The sequence below is a fragment of the Saccostrea cucullata genome, unplaced genomic scaffold, assembly GCF_032062105.1.
Source record: "Saccostrea cucullata isolate Sc308-1 unplaced genomic scaffold, CSIRO_AGI_Scuc_v1 ctg555, whole genome shotgun sequence".
Taxonomy (NCBI): domain Eukaryota; kingdom Metazoa; phylum Mollusca; class Bivalvia; order Ostreida; family Ostreidae; genus Saccostrea; species Saccostrea cuccullata.
The window spans coordinates 170899-190000 of record NW_026936559.1 but is presented as its reverse complement, the minus strand read 5'-3'; the positions used below and the strand labels follow the sequence as shown (position 1 = coordinate 190000).

Here is a 19102-nt window from a genome sequence, read left to right as displayed (position 1 = left end):
CAATGTAAGCTCTGAATCAAAATTGGTGCTTGTCTTAAAGTAAGCGTCATTTTAACTTCTTAACTACAAACTATCACAATTTTAATAGTGTTCTGATTTTTATATAAAATAGGGGGCCAGATTCGGCTGTTACCCTATCTTGTCCTTTCTGAATCTGCATTACATTACTGGTTATTTTTGCCCCATGTTATTTTCGCCCTATTATGCTTGCATACAATTTTGCCCTGTTTTAAATTTCCCCAGTCATAGTTTTGTTGTAGAAATTATTTAGTATTCTTTGATTTCGCCTCGTTTTAAATTTGCCCAAATGAGGGTTGGGCGAAAATAAAATGGCGGCGAAAATTTCTCTGTATACAGTATCTTTATCTGAAAAATTTGAACAATTCTTAATCACATCTTCCTGTCCATAATACAAATCATATAACATACTAAATATTCCTCTGTTCCATATATAGATGTAAATGTTTCCTCTTCTTCTAGCTTTCTGGCTGCTCCAAAGTCTGTCAGTTTGTAGATAGATCTAGGGAAGAAATGTAATAGTGAATATAATGTCACTGATATATATATAACCCTGGAATTTGAAGACAAATGTCTCCAACTGATTCCAAACCCCTTCACAGTAAAACTTGGTTATAACGAAGTCACTGGGACCTATGAAAAGTAGAACAGATAATAACATAAAATTTTAATTTTAAAATACTTTGCTATATCTGTAATTCTTTATATTTCCATATAAGGAATTTGTTAAACTTGTACAGCTGGGGATCCAAGATAACTTTGCTATATCCATGAAAATTGCAATATCCGTATTCATACTAAACGAGTTTTACTGTATCATAAATAAATCAATGGTTTGCATTCAGAAATAAAGGGTTGTATAATTTGATCATTTCTGACCAAGTGATGAAAATGACAAAACTTAATTGCATTTCACATGCATGACAGTAAATATAATAAATACAAATTTCACAAATACATGTACATGTACTTATTAGCAAATGACTTCCCATGACCAGATAAACATCTTTTGATTGCAAGGGCTAGATGGCATCGTTTTCACAGTTTAATTAATTGAGATAACTGGTCAACAGATCGAGCTTTTTTTATCACTACAAAAAAGCCTGACACAAGAAATTATTTACACAATCAGTCCATGTGTGACAATTTCCCCATTGACCTTAATTCAGGGTCATCACACATCTAAAGTTAGCTTCGAAGCTTCTCCATTAAAAGTAAAGATTATTATCAACACTTAATATTAATTTAATTGATGTCTGTGGAATGGACAGACATTCTTTGATAAATGGACATATCAGACCCCATTAAACTTTTATTGCTGATAATAGCATAAATAGTGTTGATCTGCCACATTGAAAAAATTAGAAAAATTACTTCACATTTTGTAAATAAAAGGAGATGTACTATATTTTAACACATGATTGGTTTATTCAGTGCAGCCGAATCAAAACAATTAATATGTTTACTAACTTATGTATTGTAAAGCGGAAGTTCAAGAACTTTAATGATTTTAGGACATTCACCGGTAGAGGAACAAGATGACACGGATGTATGGTCGTCATATCTATGGATTTCTTTAAAGTTCTAAAACTTAACAGGTATCTACAGATATTTACCTTAAGTATTTAAATGCACTTAAAAGAATTTGTTGAAATGCATACATTTGTAAATCAAACATGTTTTAAATAAGATATGGAATTGGTACTAAATCAAACAAATTCAAGCCTAGCTCGTAACCTAGCTTGCAATTGATATTCAAATTTCAATGCTACTAAAATATTTGTGCATGCATGCACTTAGCCACTTCATGATTTAACAAAAAGAATATATATCATTCATAAGGACATCAGCTAAAGAATACCAAGATCGACAGTAGCTGAGTGCTTTCAGTTTATACTGATAATGTGTAAGCTAGCCTATGCCTGCATGGTATTTAAATAATTGGGTGAAACACTTCATTGTTTTTTTTTCAATTATCCTTTAGAAAACAGGTTTCAGATCGATTTAAAAATAAATGCATGCTTTCCAAGGCTCGATCGATAGCTGGAAAATCCTACAGGAAATTATTACTGAAAGTTCACTAAGTACAGGGCATACAGGGGCACTATAGAAGATTGGAAAAATCTTTTGCTCACTGTACCAATTCATTTGATAGTATCTATAATTATTCACACCAAAACAAGATAAAGTCACATTTAAAATAATACCTGTACTAAATATAAGCAAGTTCATTATTTATATAGTAGGCTTGAGTTGACATTCCAATACCTGACCAGAAATTTATTATAGCTGGGGAACTCCTGTACATTTTTGTGGTTTCTTTTCTGATAAAGATTCAACCGAATTTTTGTAACATGCATTGTACACAGAAAACCCTTTACACACAGTTATTAGCTGTAGAAACCACAGTAGGGTGAGGCTTACACTACTTAAGGGGCTTCAGAGAATTTAGGTAGGTGTGCCTATTTATATGTTTTCTAAAAAATTCAGTGAACATTGGAATGTCCCATTGCATTGGGGAGTAATATCATAATATCAGCTAGTGAGTGCTAGTATAATTATTGCACACATTCTTTATCTTCGCTGGGGGATACAATTTCATGGTCACATATTTTTCATGCCATGTACCATGCCTTTTGTGTTTATAATTCAAGGAATGCTATATAATTATAAATGCTAAAATAATCACTGTTAACTTTTAAATCCATATAATGTTGGTGTTTCTTTGAATGCACTAAAAACTTAAATTCAATTCCCCCTTATCTTTAATGTATATACATATGCATCGATCACTGCATATTTATCCATAAATGATTTGACAAGCATGTACATGACATTGAAAATTTTCTCATTTTATCTAAAAACTGAAACTATAGAGGTAATGTGTGAACTAAGCTCACTAAATGACACCGGGCCGCCTTTCATATGGTTATAATGGCAATGTCCGTGTTTTGCTCTAAAAGACCCATGATAAGTGTCCGATCAAAGGTGCACACTTGCAATGGCATTTTGTACAAAAGAATATGTGAAAGTGTCATTCAATTTTATTCAGAGGTATAGGAGGAGTTGAAGATAAAAAATGGGTACTCTTCAATATTATAGAATGAATGACAGTGCATGTCCATATTTTGCAAAGGGAAACCTGAAATATGTGTCCGCTCAGAGAGTAAAAAACATACAGTCGACTCCCCATCTGTTATGCATTTGCATTTTCAGAATTGTTGATGCTTGATGCAGTGCATTAGCACTATATAGACCAGCTGTCACATAATAAGTTATAGGAAATATCAAAGGAGGAATGTGGGACACTTTGAATGTGAAGTGTTTGAGATTGACTGTAAGATTAGCTAAACATGCATGCAGATAGCTGACTCAAGTAAAAGATGTCAGCCCTGCCAGAAATCCACAAAAAAAAAAAAGACAGACTTTATTGGATTAGGATATAAGCATTTAACTTCAATTCCAAATCTTAATAGACTGATAATTTTGCCCCTTGGTTTGTTACTTTAATTAGTACAAAACTGTAGGTAATTATCAAAACCGTACAGGTACTTGTGAAATTTAATAAGAGATTTTAACACATCCAGCTACTTGTGCTTCATGGGTCATTATTTCAAACTCTGAAATGTGGTGAATAAGCTTAAAAAAAGCAGTTTCACAAAAATTGCCTTTTTCTGTGGTTAATTAGTATAAGTCGAGCTTTCAATATTTCTGACAGTAAATTACACATAAAGAATCTCACATTTTCAATCCCTTGGTCCTAGTCACCATAAATTTATTGATATATTATGGAATCTCTTTTTAACATTAATAAAAAATAGGGATTTAGGGAAAACAGTAGACAATGTTGTTATCTGTAACCTTCATTATAGTTAAATCTTGGTTCTAGGCATTTTAGCTTTATTTGTGTCATTACTGGGAATTCTACCACGGTTATTGAAAACTTCAAAGGAAACCGCCGGACATTATTCTCCAATAAATCACGAACGTCATCAAAAAATTATCAGATCAGAAACACGTATCAAATCTGAATAAATCAAACGCATGTTTGGCTGTAGAATGAAATACTTGTTTAGATCGCATCGATGTGTCGTCTTTTGCAGCATAAACACTGTAAATTGCATCAAGTTGCTAATGAATGTCGGTTTTTATAGCTAAGCGGGGCTATTCCACGGACCTCCCTACACATTAAACAACGTGATTTTAGCAGTAAAACAAGAACATGATTTTGTTATTGTATATTCATTTTAACTGATCAATACATATTACGAACAAATTTGTGATTTAAAAAGACTATTTTTAATGCAACGAAAGCTCACATCATCTGCATTCCATATATAGGTAAGTCAACAAAATTTCTCTCTGGTGTTAAATAGAACAGCGTAATCGAGACATGGTGACCTAATTCATTTCTCTATAGAGGAAACAATCGGCCGTATTTATCGCCCTTGGTAGAATAGAAATAAAGTCCTTGTTGTCGTGAATGATGCAGAATAACCTCCTCGGTCTCGAAATGTTGTTTGAAATATAAAAGCCTCGGCTAACGCCTCGGCTTTTATCTTTCAAACAACATTTCTCGACCTCGGAGGTTATTCTGCAACATTCACGAAAACACGGACTTTATTTCTTAAATTTACTATAAATGGAAAAAATTTGGCACTCCCACATGCACTGATTTAAACCTTTGCTGAAATTACATTATAATACAGCTAAAAACTATAGGTACTGTAAGCAATGAGCTCACTAAATGATACCCCCTGCCTTTCATATGAATATAATGGCAGTGTCCGTGTTTTACTATGGGAAACCCAAAATATGTGTCAGATCAAAAAGTAAAATAGGAGGTGCACAATGGAAATATGTAATAAAGATTCTGTAAAAGTCTCATCAAATTTCATTCAGTGGTATGAGAGGAGTTGCTGATAAGAGACGGGTACCCCAAAGCATAACAGACGAACTGACGGACAGATGGAAGGACAGACATTCCGATTACTATATACCCTCCCGCTTTTCAAGTGTGGGGTAAAATAAAAGGAAACCTTATACATGCTGGAGTTGTAAGATACCATCTGTTTAAATAGAAAATCACAATATATTATCATATTTACGTCAGAAGGGTTGAACACAGACCAAGTAGAACATATAATAACATAAAATTTTAATCTTTGAAGAAAAAAGTAAATAAGAAGCCAAATCCTTTCCACCTTTCGATAACTGTCCCACATCCTGATTATTATTTTTACAATATACACTGTTATCATTTTTGACCTCGGGATCGGTATGCATAATAAAGTTTATAATGACTAAGCACAGGGTTCTATGCACGTGGTTAAGAACCAAAAAATATTGGGTAAGTTAAGATGCTATCTTATCAGATGCAATAATCAAAACATTTTTAGAAATTTTTGCTGCATTCATTATGCAGTCATGCAAGTACAAGTACACTAAAAGTTGGCAAAGTTTTATCCACGTGCTTTTACAAAGTACCAAACCACCTCTAAAATAATCGATAAGACATAAATAAGGAATGCTAGTCTTTCATCCAACAGACTGAGAGGTTGAGATTTTAATCTTGTATGCCTGCGTGAACATGTGCATATACTTTGATGTACACATACATGTTTTTGTATTTTGTCTGTTGAGATTTTAATGACGTGTAACAAGTACCTGTACACTGCTATCGGTGCCTCTGTTTCAACTATTGTAACGTCAGTTTGATTGTAGTTAGAGAACAAAACATAATTAAATTGAAAGAAAAAGTTAGCAAGCTCAAATACCCCATACTCCCCCCAAAGTAAAAGTGCTGAAATTCCCAGAGTAAATAGAGGAATCAGAATTTCCTGTTAAAATGCACATCTACATATTGTGTCTTAAATGTCTGCAAAGTTTGACGAAATTGTGTGCAGCGGTTTATGAGGAGTCAAGTGCTGACAAACTGTTCATCTTCATAATCAAAATATGGCCAAAAATCTAAGTTCAAAAGTGCGGAAATTCCCAGAAAAAATAAAGGAATTGGAATTTACTGGTAATAAATTAGCACTTCTACACAGTTTGTCCTAAATATCTGCAAAGTTTGACGAAATTGTGTGCAGCAGTTTATGAGGAGTTGTGCTGACAAACTGATCATCTCTATAATCAATTAACATTGCCAAAAATCTAAGTTGAAAAGTATGCAAATTCCCAGAAAAAATAAACGAATCAGAATTTCCTGGTAATATTCACATCTACACATTGTATCCTAAAATATCTGCAAAGTTTGAGGAAATTGTCTGCAGCGGTTTATGAGGAGTTGTGCTGGCAAACTATTCATCTCTATATTCAAGTTATGGCCAAAAATCTGAGTTGAAAAGTGTGGAAATTCCCAGAAAAAATAAAGGAATCAGAATTTCCTGGTAATATTCACATCTGCACATTGTGTCCTATAAATATCTGCAAAGTTTGAGGAAATTGTGTGCAGCAGTTTATGAGGAGTTGTGCTGACAAAAAAAACAAGAGGCCCATGGGCCACATCGCTCACCTGAGAAGCTTTGACCATTCTGTTCTTTACCAGATTTCCCCCTTGTTATACATAATGCATCTCCACCCTACCCCACTGATCATAATTTAGACATTTTGAAATCTACACTACCCCATGATCCTTCCATGGGCACATATGTTTCAGCTTTTTTGGCCCAGTGGTTCCTGAGAAGAAGATTTTCAAAGATTTTTCCTATATATTTTTATGTAAAACTTTGATTCCCTATAATGGCCCCGCCCTTCCCTCGGGGGTCATGATTCCTACAATTTAGAATTTACACTACCCCAGAATGCTTCCACATACGCTTCACTTTTTCTGGCCCAGTGGTTCTTGAGAAGATTTTCAAAGATTTTTCCTATATATTCTATATAAAACTTTGATTCCCCATTTTGGCCCCGCCCTTTCCCCGGGGGTCATTATTTGAACAATTTAGAATCTATATTATACCAGGATGCTTTTACATAAGTTTCAGCTTTTCAGGCCCAGTGGTTCTTGAGAAGAAGATTATACCAGGATGCTTCCACATAAGTTTCAGCTTTTCTGGCCCAGTGGTTCTTGAGAAGAAGATTTTCAAAGATTTTTCCTATATATTTCTATGTAAAACTTTGATACCCCATTGTGGCCCCGCCCTTCCCCCGGGGGTCATGATGTGAACAATTTAGAATCTACACTATACCAGGATGCTTCCACATAAGTTTCAGCTTTTCTGGCCCAGTGGTTCTTGAGAAGAAGATTTTTCCTAAATATTTCTATGTAAAACTTTGATACCCCATTGTGGCCCCGCCCTTCCCCCAGGGGTCATGATTTGAACAATTTAGAATCTACACTACCTGAGGATGCTTCCACATAAGATTCAGCTTTACTGGCCCAGTGGTTCTTGAGAAGAAGATTTTTTAATGACCCAACCCTATTTTTGCCTTATCTTGATTATCTCCCCTTGCGAGGGGATATGTCCCTTCATTTTAACAATTTAAATTCCTTTTCACCCAAGGATGCTTTGTACCAAGTTTAGTCAAAATTGGCCCGGTGGTTCTTGAGAAGAAGTCGAAAATGTGAAAAGTTTACAGACGGACAGACAGACGGACAGATGGACGGACGGACGGACGACGGACAAAATGTGATCAGAAAAGCTCACTTGAGCCTTCGGCTCAGGTGAGCTAAAAACAGGACTGATAGACTGACTGACAAACTGACTGACTGACGGGTCAAAAACATTACACCTCACACAACTTCTTGCATGGGGTATAATAAGTGCGCATTAAACTAAATATCCTAAACGATGCACAAAAATCACATTTTCACACATAAATTGTCTAATTATTAGTTAAAAGATTACATTTTTTCACTTTCATGTAGATGCCATTCTACAAGTTCTTAGAACATATAGAAAACATATCGCCACTGATGATGTAATACACAAGGAATTTAGGGAATTCTAGACATTTGAAATCTCAACCTCTCTAATAATTTAAAAATTTAACTCTTGTCAAATTTTCAGGCAAACTTTAAAAATTAAAACTTGAAAACTTTGATAAAAAAAAAGAAAAAAACTCACTCTTTTTGTGACTACTGTACATATTTCTTTTTATTTTAATATGAAAATTATGCCATATATACCATCCATATTAAAATAAAAAGAAATATGATGTATCATGTACCATGTATATGACTTCAGTCTTGTGTAAGTAAAACTGGGACAAAATGTTAGTGTTTGGCTAAGAGGATAGTAAATCTTTTCAAAGGGAAGAGGGGGGTAGCATCAGCCACACATTCACAGGCAGAAAAAATGCGAACACAGATTTCTTTTTCTATAAATAAATTTTCATTAATATTAAAGAATATTTGAGCTTATTTCATAAGCCTCTCCATTGGGATTACTGCCATTTCTGAGAATGTGATGTTCTGTTTTGCAGTGCTCTTGTTAACAGTTACATTCCAAAGACATTTCGGACTGGTATACAAATGAATGTTTGTTGGTAATACTGTGTGATTATCAGAAACTCAAAATACTAGTACCTAATATTAGAAAACTCCAAAGTACATGATGTTACCATTGAAAGTTAAAACTCTAGTGGCCCCTGTGATATTTACCTCCCGTTTTCATCAATCTTTCTCATGATGTTGCCAGGTTTAATGTCTCGGTGAATAATGTCCTGCTGCCTCAGGTACTTCATCCCTGATGCTGAATCAAGAAATAGATACATATTAAAAATTTTTCTTAATAATTGTACAATGTAACTAAAAACATGCTCATTTTTAAAGCAATTTCCTTTTGTCTTTCAAAAATGATAAGGATATATATGATATTTTATTACAATATATTTCAGATAAATTAACATAGATCTTCCACCCACCCACCCCTCTTTCAAAATTAAGCGGACCTCCCCTATACCCCATTCTAGCCCCAGGGTCCATAAATTAAGAAAAAGGATTGCATAATATCAACTATATAATATGAATAAATCAAGAAACTGTTTTGACAGGGCCATGCATCCAAGAGATATATTTCACTCTTGTAGGGATTGAGAATCTCAAATTAATAGACATTTGAAGTCAGCTGAAACTTCTGTCTAATTTACTGTAAACCAACTTTTATTCGTGACGACTTTATTTCGCGATTTACCACGGATAAACTAGTTCGCGACGATTTATTTTTGCGATCAAGCCCTTTTGGATATGTTGTTAATAAACACATACACTCTAAGGACCGGTTCGTGGCGAGAAATATTCGCGATGACGAGGCTTTCGCGAACATCGCGAAAATTTCTCGCACACGAATAAAAGTTGGTTTACAGTAATTAAATAGTATTGATAGCACAAATCTTTCCATGCTAGAATACTTGATAAGACATTTGAGATTAGTAATGTGGTCATGTTTTGAATTAAACTTTCAAATTGGTTCTTTTTCAACAGTTTGATTTTTTTTTTTTTTACAAAACCAAGGGGTTATTTCTCCCCATGGTGTCAAGCCACAGTCCAGAGTCCACATTTAGCTCTCTCTCTCTTACCCGTGGCTATTTGATCACAAAAGTGTTGATTGTTATGTCATATTCAGTCATATTCAGTCAATGACAAGTGTTGTTTCCATTGCAAGTGAAATAAACAATTTACATCAGCAGTATACAAGAAATATTTCATACACTGCGATTGGGTATTGAAAGGTCACATCAAAGTTCATTATCCGACTATACTTTACTCGCATTGGTCAATATTTTAATGAACTACAAAAAATTCTCTTTTCATTCAACTACGGCCAGAATGGGAGAGGATAGTACATTTTGGTCGTGGTTTGCGACGATGATTTCTCCCATTTCCTTAGAGAATGTACGTAACTTTCTGATTATATTTTGTACGGAATTTTTTTTAGGTATATTATTTTTTTCAGGCTAAAAATGAAGTAATGTGCTGTAAAGCTGTTCCATGCCCTCATTTTCCAGCACTTTACAGCTAAAATTTTCATTCCCAGTGAAGCACAGAGTTGACCAGATAAAAATAAGACAAAGAGGATGGATTACACCTATATATTCCAAGATTCCTACAGTTTCCACCAAGGTATAGTATTACATGTACTTGCCATTTCAAACTTGTACACATTTATTCTCAAATACTTTAAAAATTGTGAGCTTTTGCATGCTAGTAGGCCTAGAATGTAGAAACTTTATTTTAATTTTTGTTACCTCAGGTGCCCCCCAGTCAAAAAATTGATCAACATGCATATTCTCAAAAGACGTTATGAGTAATTCGTGATAGTGTGATGATGTCAACAGTGTATGGAGTACATCTCATGATTATTATGTACGAGAATTAAGTGGATGACAAATTTGAACTAAGAAGTTTACACTAGCTGATACATGTGCATTATATATATGCATACACCTGGAAGACATTTATGTAAATTAATCAAGTGCATATTAGAACACTTCATTGGCAACATGAGAATCTATGGTAACCAGGAATATTATATCTTCTGTAAAGACAACATGAAAATCTATAACATTACCGATGTCATATAGCACAATCAGGAACTCTTCTTCGGGGAGGCCGTAGAAGTACCTGGGCTGATCTAACATGGAATACAGGCTGCCCCCGTCACAGTACTCCATCGCCAAAACATAGTTATTGGATGTAATCTGTCAATGACATTATTACATAGGCATTACAATACTGCTGTCACAAAATAATCAGCTATAAGAAAATAACAACCAGAAATTATCTACATGCATATATCGAGAAATTTCATCTTTTTTCACCTGAATTTTAAGTGATCCAGGAATTAAAAGGCTAGATTTTTAGAGGCAGTATTATGTATTTTTAATGCAGGGAACATTGAGATAACAGTTTGTATTTATTTCTGGAACAATTAATGCCCTCTATTCAATAGTCTATATTTTCATCCATATAGAAGCAAGCAGATGTGACAATCTGAAACTTTTTTGTTTCCATTCTTCTTTGAAAAGTAAAAGTATTTTAGTATTATGAACTCCGCCAGTATCAACAACATTTACATTGCATAAACATTTTTAACTCTATTCCATTTTTGACTTTTGCATGAAAATTTATTCAGCATTGTTTATATGAATAATCAGAGGAATGATAAGGAATACATGATTACATTTTACTTAAAATGTAAAACCTAGTACACATATGTATCTTTTTTCTATTATGTCTCTAGATATGTGATATGGAAACCCTTTTTTAAGCAATTTATTTTGCACATTATTGGATTTCCATACAGTTGTGCCTAAATTATCTTCCTGATTATATTTCAGAAATGTGGGCACAGAATTAATTAAGATACTTAAATTCAACTAGACAAGTGTAAACATGATAAATGTGGCAGACTGGGGAATTTATCTGAATATACTATAAACGATCAACCAATCATATTAAATACGGCACCTTCCTTGTTGAGATATATGAGATTTATACAGTGCCTTTCTAGAGTTTCTGTGAAAATTTTAATTCATTTACTTCCTTGATTTAAATTTAAACAAATGTCACTGATGTTTATATGTTATTTATTCTTATACACCATGTAATTGGGAATAGGGAGTAAATTAAATCACAATTTTGGGGAGGGGGGGACCACTTGTATCTTCCTGAGAACAATTAATATAGCTTTCAGTTGGTAGGTTGTATCATTTACAGAGTAAGGGTGTGTGGTTTTTTTTTTGTCTAATTTTTGACAATTTCTTTTGTTTTTGTTGTATTGGTTGTAACAAATACATACACTATCTTGGTTGGACTACAAAAATGACAACGCACATGCCCCTTAACCTTATTTACATATATACAGTTGAACTTTGGTATCTCGAACACTGATATCTTGAATACAATGGAATATGACCGCACATGCTGAATTTAGAAGTCCAAAGCACAAACTCTTTTACCCTAGATATCTCAAATCCTAGCTTGAAATGTTTTCTCAGTCCTATCAAGTTCATGATGAGGTAATTTGACTTATCAATCTTTTTGACCCTTGATATATTCAGAGTTCTTGAAATTTAACAAGTGTTTTTAAATTGTAAAATATCAAATAACCTTCCTCCATCTGTAACATGTATAGACAATATATAAATGGGTATATAGGTCTGCACTAGCTCAGTATCTGATGATACATGTCACAAGCTCCACAATCTGTGTCAGTGACATATGGTGTAAGGAAAGTATCTAACAACACATCACTGGACTTTAGATTTAAAGCACTGGAGGAATTCCTGTTCTTGATAGCAGTATTCATTCTTCACTCTACATCCTTATAGAAAAACCTCATTTTATCTTCCCCATTATTCTGGTCACACAGCCATTCTAGCTGGCATATGTTTTGTACCGAGTTAGTGTACATGCACTTTCACAACATTTAATTCACTTGATATTTGCTATAGCATGCATTAATACATTTAACCCTGTTTGGAAAAAGGTACAATTGAAGTTGGCATAACATTTTAATTCAGATTAAGCTATGTCAGCATATTTCTTTACAAGGGATGATACTGGGCTTGACAAGGGCATAATTTGTCCATTCAAGGCAACCGTGCAACAGTCTGTTTGTTGTGATTTTTGTTGACAAACTTTTAGGCAGGACAGCTGGGCACTTTTATTACACAGGAAAAATGTCCACATGTGTTGAACATATGTTAAACATGTGTTTAACATATATTTTTTACACATGTAAAACACATAAAAGGAGCACACATGTATAGGGTGTTTATTTTTACACATGTTAAACATATGTTTCACATGTGTTTAACATGTGTAAAAATAAACACATTGTATATTTATACATATGAAACATGTGTTAAACATGTGTTTTATATATGTTATACTTTATATGTGAATTATACGTGTATAATATTACTGTTGTACTTATTATCATTTTTATACTTTTTTCATGCCTGTCCACGTATGTGAATCATATGAAAAGGGCAGGATATGTAAATCATATGAAATAGTTACATGTGTTCTCTTTCAATATTTATCACAAGGAAAAAACATTCTTGTACACATTAAAAAATCAGATATTTCTGCTTTAGATGAAAATCCATTACATTCCAATGATCTATCTTCATGGGTTAAATATTTGAAAATTAATATCTTAAAATGCTTACACAACTTTTTTGATATATTATTTTCATCAATAGAAATAACTTATTTTTCAGTGTACTTTCTAAACAGGAAAGTATACAAACAAGTCAGTAGCATTTGTCGATACATATATTTTACATATTCTAAGTTGAGTACAAATCATAAGATTTCCACAAAATGATTAAATAGTTAAACATGCATACATGTACAAATGAATAACATAATTAGTCCATGTACTTGTTTATAAGAAGACGGTACAGTTTCAGCTATATTGTGCCCTAAAAATTTAATGTTCTTAAAAAGTTTTGAAATTGGCATTAACAATAGTTGAGTAGATGAATATGATAAATCATTAGAGAATATGCCATGAAGAAGAGCCTTTCTTGAAATATGACGTCATTAATTTGGTACATTTTTAAGTTTAATGCAGAAAGGCTTCAAAATGACTTGTTTTTCTGCTAATTTTACTTTAGAAAATAGTGTCTGCCACCGTCGCCCGCTTTAATTTTTGGATATATAATGCAGACAGCTATGAAAAATCACATATCTCAAAATCTTTCCGGGCGACGGTGGCAGAGTATGTTTTCTAAAAGAAATTCCACTGAAAATTGATGTCTTCTGCAACTTTTTAAGAAAATACGGGAAAATGCACAAGTTAATGACGTCACAATTAGCATTTAGAAGGTCATATGAGAAAAACCATATGTGTATTTTTACTCCAAAGAATTACTATGTTTCAGAAAAAATAAATTTTACTTTCTTATATCATTTTCATATTTTAGAAAAATATAGGGCTTTATTTGTATTGAAACTGTACCTTCTTCTTATATGATTTGACATGAAAGTGTCCAAAAGCAAAATTGAAATATCACATATAACATTTGTCATGTATTCTCTATTGTAAATTTATGAAAAATCAAGTTATTTGATATTACAGGATACAAATAAGAATGGGAATTAAATCTTTACAGGTCAAATGCAGACAAGATTGTGTACATCCTTCCAATTCCATAATTATTTCATATATTTTCTTGTTCTTTTTCCTTCTGTATCTTTCAGTTTTCTTCAGTTGTCCTCCTTCTGATCTTCCATGAGCTTGACCATTTTGAACTCTCTTTGAACTGTACCCAAAATGCAAATTCACCATTTCTCCCTTTCCTGAACAATTTCTTTGTGGCACAGAATGGTCTCTACAAAAATTTCAAAAGTAAAAATAAAACAATTCTTAAATTACAAAATCAATTTTACAAGTAATATTAAAGTTCAGCAAAGAAAAGTATGCCCAATTCACCTACACAGATATGATATGAGATAAAACTAATGTTATATGTTATACTAGGTGTTTTGTGGAATCCTATGATGTAATTTGCAAGACAATTACACTGTTGGAAGATATGATTCATAATAAAGTCGTAAAAAGCATTTTTTTTTTTGATTTTGACAATTAAATTTGGAATGTTCAAACAGTATTACTAATTCATATTGCCAAAAATTTAGAAGATTCTGACACAAATATTTTATTTTTGGACAAAAAATACTACAGAGAAGTAGACAGGCAGAAAAACAGACAGTGTGATTCCAGAATATCCCAAACGTTGTTGGGAAGAATATAACAAAGTTTATTTAACAGTGTGTAGTTACCTTAATTAAGCTTTTAAGCAAGTCTTGGATCTTGGGATTTATTCTTATGAGATGCTGACTGTATATTGAACCTGTAAAACAAATATTCACGCAGTAGATATCTTCTAAGCATAACTAAAACTTAATTAAACTACAACTACAAAAAAGAGAGAGTACATGTTTGTAGGTTCTTAATAGTCTTAATTAATATCTTACATTTTACCAGAAACTATGTTCTCTAGTGTTGGAAAAAAATTATAAATGTCAGGTAATGAATACCGGTACATAATAGATGTAAATATCCAATGGATTAGCTAGCTGATGTACTTTCAACAATCAACACATATGCAAATGTACTTGTACCTTGAAAGTTGGATGTCACTGTTATTATTAATTTTTAACTAAAATTCAAAAATTCAATTACCCCCCCCCCTCCCCCTGAAGTCATTTACAGTACATGTACCAGTTTCATAGCTTTTAAAGCCAGCAAATTCTATTCATACTTTCCATATTTTAAAAGTGCACTGGATTAAAACTGTTTTATAATGTAGAATAAAATTATTGTAGCATTGAGTTGGACTTATTTTTTATGAAGTCGTGCAAACAATATAATGACTATGTAGAATTATAAAGGAACAAAAAGAAATTATCAAGAAATATTTTGTCATGAACATGATGAAGGAGTCATTACAGATGTTTACTTTGGTTTTTCTTGCAATTATTTATTTTTACCTTTAATATTGTGATGATGCAATCATCTGTCAAATCAGCTTTAGGATCAATCGCCAGTCGTATCAGCTTTGGGCTTTTTAGACGCAGCACTGTGACACTGAACTCAAGTTACTGCATGCATCTATAGGCCATAAAAACAAACACTTGTTATTAAGTTGATGAAAGAATCGACTTGACAGCCATCTCAACATACGTAAACACCAACTGTTGAACACTGTGACCAACTGACAGTCACAATGGTTTCAAGGTTTCTACTTTCACTTTCATATCAGTTACGTAACAAAAGGAAAACCAATAGGCCTATTGCCTTTAAAAAATAGCCTAACATGTAATGTTTACGTTCATTCAGAAACAAATTTATCCAAAATTACTTACCTGTATACAAATTATAAAAAAAATAGTAATGCCTTTAGCCTAACATGTAATTTAACCACTTACATTCATTCAGAAACATTTTTCTCCAAAATTACTTACAGATCACTATCGTTAGGTTTACGAAATGCATGACAAGTCACAATGATAAGAGTATTAACGTTACATGTTATATAGAAAGTTCATACGCCTGTAACTATAATGAAATGATATTTAAACAATATGAATTAAAAGTCTTTAAAAAATTGTTTGGAGATCACTTACCTTTCCAATACACCCAGCACGTCTGCTGCAGCAGTGACGTCAAAAATGACGTACATTTTCATCCGATAAAAGACGAAACCGGCCCGGAGACAAATACGGAATTATTTTTATTTTTACTCAAGAAGTAAGCCAAGCCCAAAAGATTTAAAATGAAAAGAAAATTAATTTATTCTTTATCAATTTTGTCTGATAAATGCATTATTACAGAAAAAAAAATTGTGAAAGTTTTTTTTTAGAAGGAAAAGGGGGGGGGGGGATAAACAATTTGAAGTAAAACTTTACTAACATTTACAAATTCTTTTGAATTAATGTACACACACATATGAGATAAAACTTAACATGTGTATAACATGTGTATATTAATACACATATATTTTATATAAATTAAACATGTATAATTCATCTGTATTTTCGCACACATATATTACATATATATAATACATGTTATACATGTGTGGTGAAAAACATGTGTTTAACATATATATTATCTCACAGGTGTATTACATGTGTATATTATATATGTTTTACATATAAATGAAACACATATTTTACATGTGTTTATTTACACACATGTATTACATGTATAAAACATGTGTTGAACACATGTGAAACCAAACATATGTTTAACACATGTGGACATTTTTCCTGTGTATGTGACAAATTATCCAATGTACATTGCTAGATATGATTATTCAACAAACAAAAGAGAGGTGTTAGTCTAAATCTAAATTCCAGTTATATGTAACTGCTGTTTTCCTAAAGTCAAACCTCATTATCTCAATCTCAGTCAGACTGAAAAAAACTTTGAGATATTCAAGGATTCAAGATATCAAGGGTAAAATACTTAAAGAATATGTGGTTGGGACTTCTAAATCACTTTGACATATCCATGGTATTCAAGATATATGTCTACGAAATACCGAAGTTCAACTGAATTCAGACTTTGTTGGCAATCTATTAATTAAAATTAGATGTTCCAAATCCGCTACCTTTCTCAAACGGCAGTGGTAGCAGATCCAGAACATCTACTTTTAATTTAATTGACTATGTTAGCATATTCTCTCCTGATGGCACACATGTCTCTTGGTTTTTATGTTATACACTTAGTGTTGTACAACTATGTTTGCACATTTTCTTTTGATGGTAAACATAACTCTTGTTTTTATTGTTGTATATCTTTGTTGGCCTAGTCTTTTTTGATGGTATAGTATAACTGTTGTTTTACGTCTTTATATATATTTCTTGTTGGCATAGTCTTTTTGATGGTATAACTGTTGTTTTACCTCCCTCTGGATATGATAAATGGAGATTACGTTCCGGTGTTTTAAGCGTTGGAGTAACTCCAGTTCTCGGTAGGGGACAGCGGCGTAGTGCTGGGAGACTCGGTCGTGGAACAGCTTCACAGCACATTCCTCCCCTGTTGTCTGTAAAAAAAAATTAAATTAAAATAGTATAAAATGATCTAAATATCCTTTGTCCTCAAGAATAGAAGAATTTTTAACAAGGAGAATATAGGGACGATTAATTAATATATAATGTACGTGTTAAAAAAAATAAAAAAATATATACAGTATGTAAAAAAATAAATACATGTAAATGAAATAATTTATTCTGTTGCTGTGAAAGAAATTGCCCTATGAACTGAGATAAAAAAAATTCATCAAAGTAATACAGTATACACATGTATTTTTAAAAATTATATTCTGGGTCTTGTACATGTATCTTATATCTTAGGTTTTTTAGGGATTCATGCTCAAATCCTCTAAAATCTTTTTAAAGGTGATACACAACATGTATCTTGTGTTCAAGGCAAGAAAATCAGTCAATGTTACTTAATTGTAGCATGTCTATTTCAAAATGATATCAAGTACATTTTCAATGAACAATAAACATTTTTGTAGGAAAAAAAATGGTCGTGCTTGCTTAAATTTCTCTGGTTTACTGCATTGATTATGCTTTCACATGTTAGTCTTTGTATGGAAGGTCAGTGAGAACTTTTAATGACCAAGAGAATTTAAGTGATATATATGGAAATCAGTATGTCTTGAATCAATGGAATACAAAACACCTTTTATCACACTTTTTCACTGCATTTAACATTATCATGATTATGCAATGCATGTAAACCGGGTTAACCTTAACCCTTTACTCTTTGAACACTTAGTCTTTGTGTTAGAACTTCCTGTCTTTTATCTCATACAGCCCAATCATGAATGGAACATTGGAAGGATAATAAATCTTTAATTTCTAAGTTACATGCTCTAACATGAAAATGTAACAAACTTCTGTAACTTAATTGTTTCACTGATATTTTGAATGCTACTTTTGTCATATAATTAAAAGAGATTTTTTTTTAAGGAATAAATGTCTAATTTTTTTTTTATTTCATGATGTGAACAATTGATTGGCTTGCATGATAATTAAAGGGGTTAAACTTATGCACAATATTATAATGCAAGCCAATCCATTGAGAATCGATCGTCATTAAATAAAAATTCTGACAGTTAAAGCTTGACACATGTATGCTTCTGTCTTTGTATTATTTATTGTAAACTATGTTGTTCTATATTAATCTAAAGGGTTTCAAAATTTAAAAAAAAAAACACACACACACAATTGATTAAACTCTATAAAGTAAATCCATGTATTGTAATTTTAATTTACTGCAAAACCTAGAAATTCTGAGAAAGTTGGAGAGATTAATTTTTTTGTGATATATTTTATTTAGGTACTAGCTTCATGTACTTGAATTCCATTGTACATGTCTCTATTTTATGAAGTATTTATGAATTTGATAGTAGACCTGTTCAATTAATTTATTATGATTATAAATACCAGGTAATGTTGTGATTAATCAAGCTAGCAACTAGTGACTGTAAACTTTTTATTGTCTGTATATCTGTAAGTGTTACCATGTTGCCTAGTGAGACATCAACTGATTGAATAAGTAGTCATTCAACTCTTTACCTTGTCTTTTTTATCAAGCATGTATCT

At 32.3% G+C, this 19102-nt stretch overlaps 1 long non-coding RNA gene and 1 pseudogene across 3 annotated transcripts; both read right to left on the bottom strand.

The window, feature by feature from the left end:
* LOC134245831 (serine/threonine-protein kinase TBK1-like) overlaps window positions 1–19102 on the bottom strand; it is a 74353-nt pseudogene that overhangs the window by 52450 nt on the left and 2801 nt on the right.
* On the bottom strand, window positions 13978–16147 carry LOC134245834 (uncharacterized). 3 transcript variants are annotated; one of them, XR_009987531.1, is made up of 4 exons: window positions 16109–16147; window positions 15473–15593; window positions 14762–14832; window positions 13978–14310 (listed from the first exon to the last, which is right to left on the bottom strand). It is a non-coding gene; the product is annotated as an uncharacterized LOC134245834 (long non-coding RNA). The 3 variants fall into 3 exon arrangements; XR_009987530.1 differs by lacking the exon at window positions 16109–16147 and adding an exon at window positions 15947–15995; XR_009987529.1 differs by lacking the exon at window positions 16109–16147 and having other exon boundaries at window positions 15473–15657.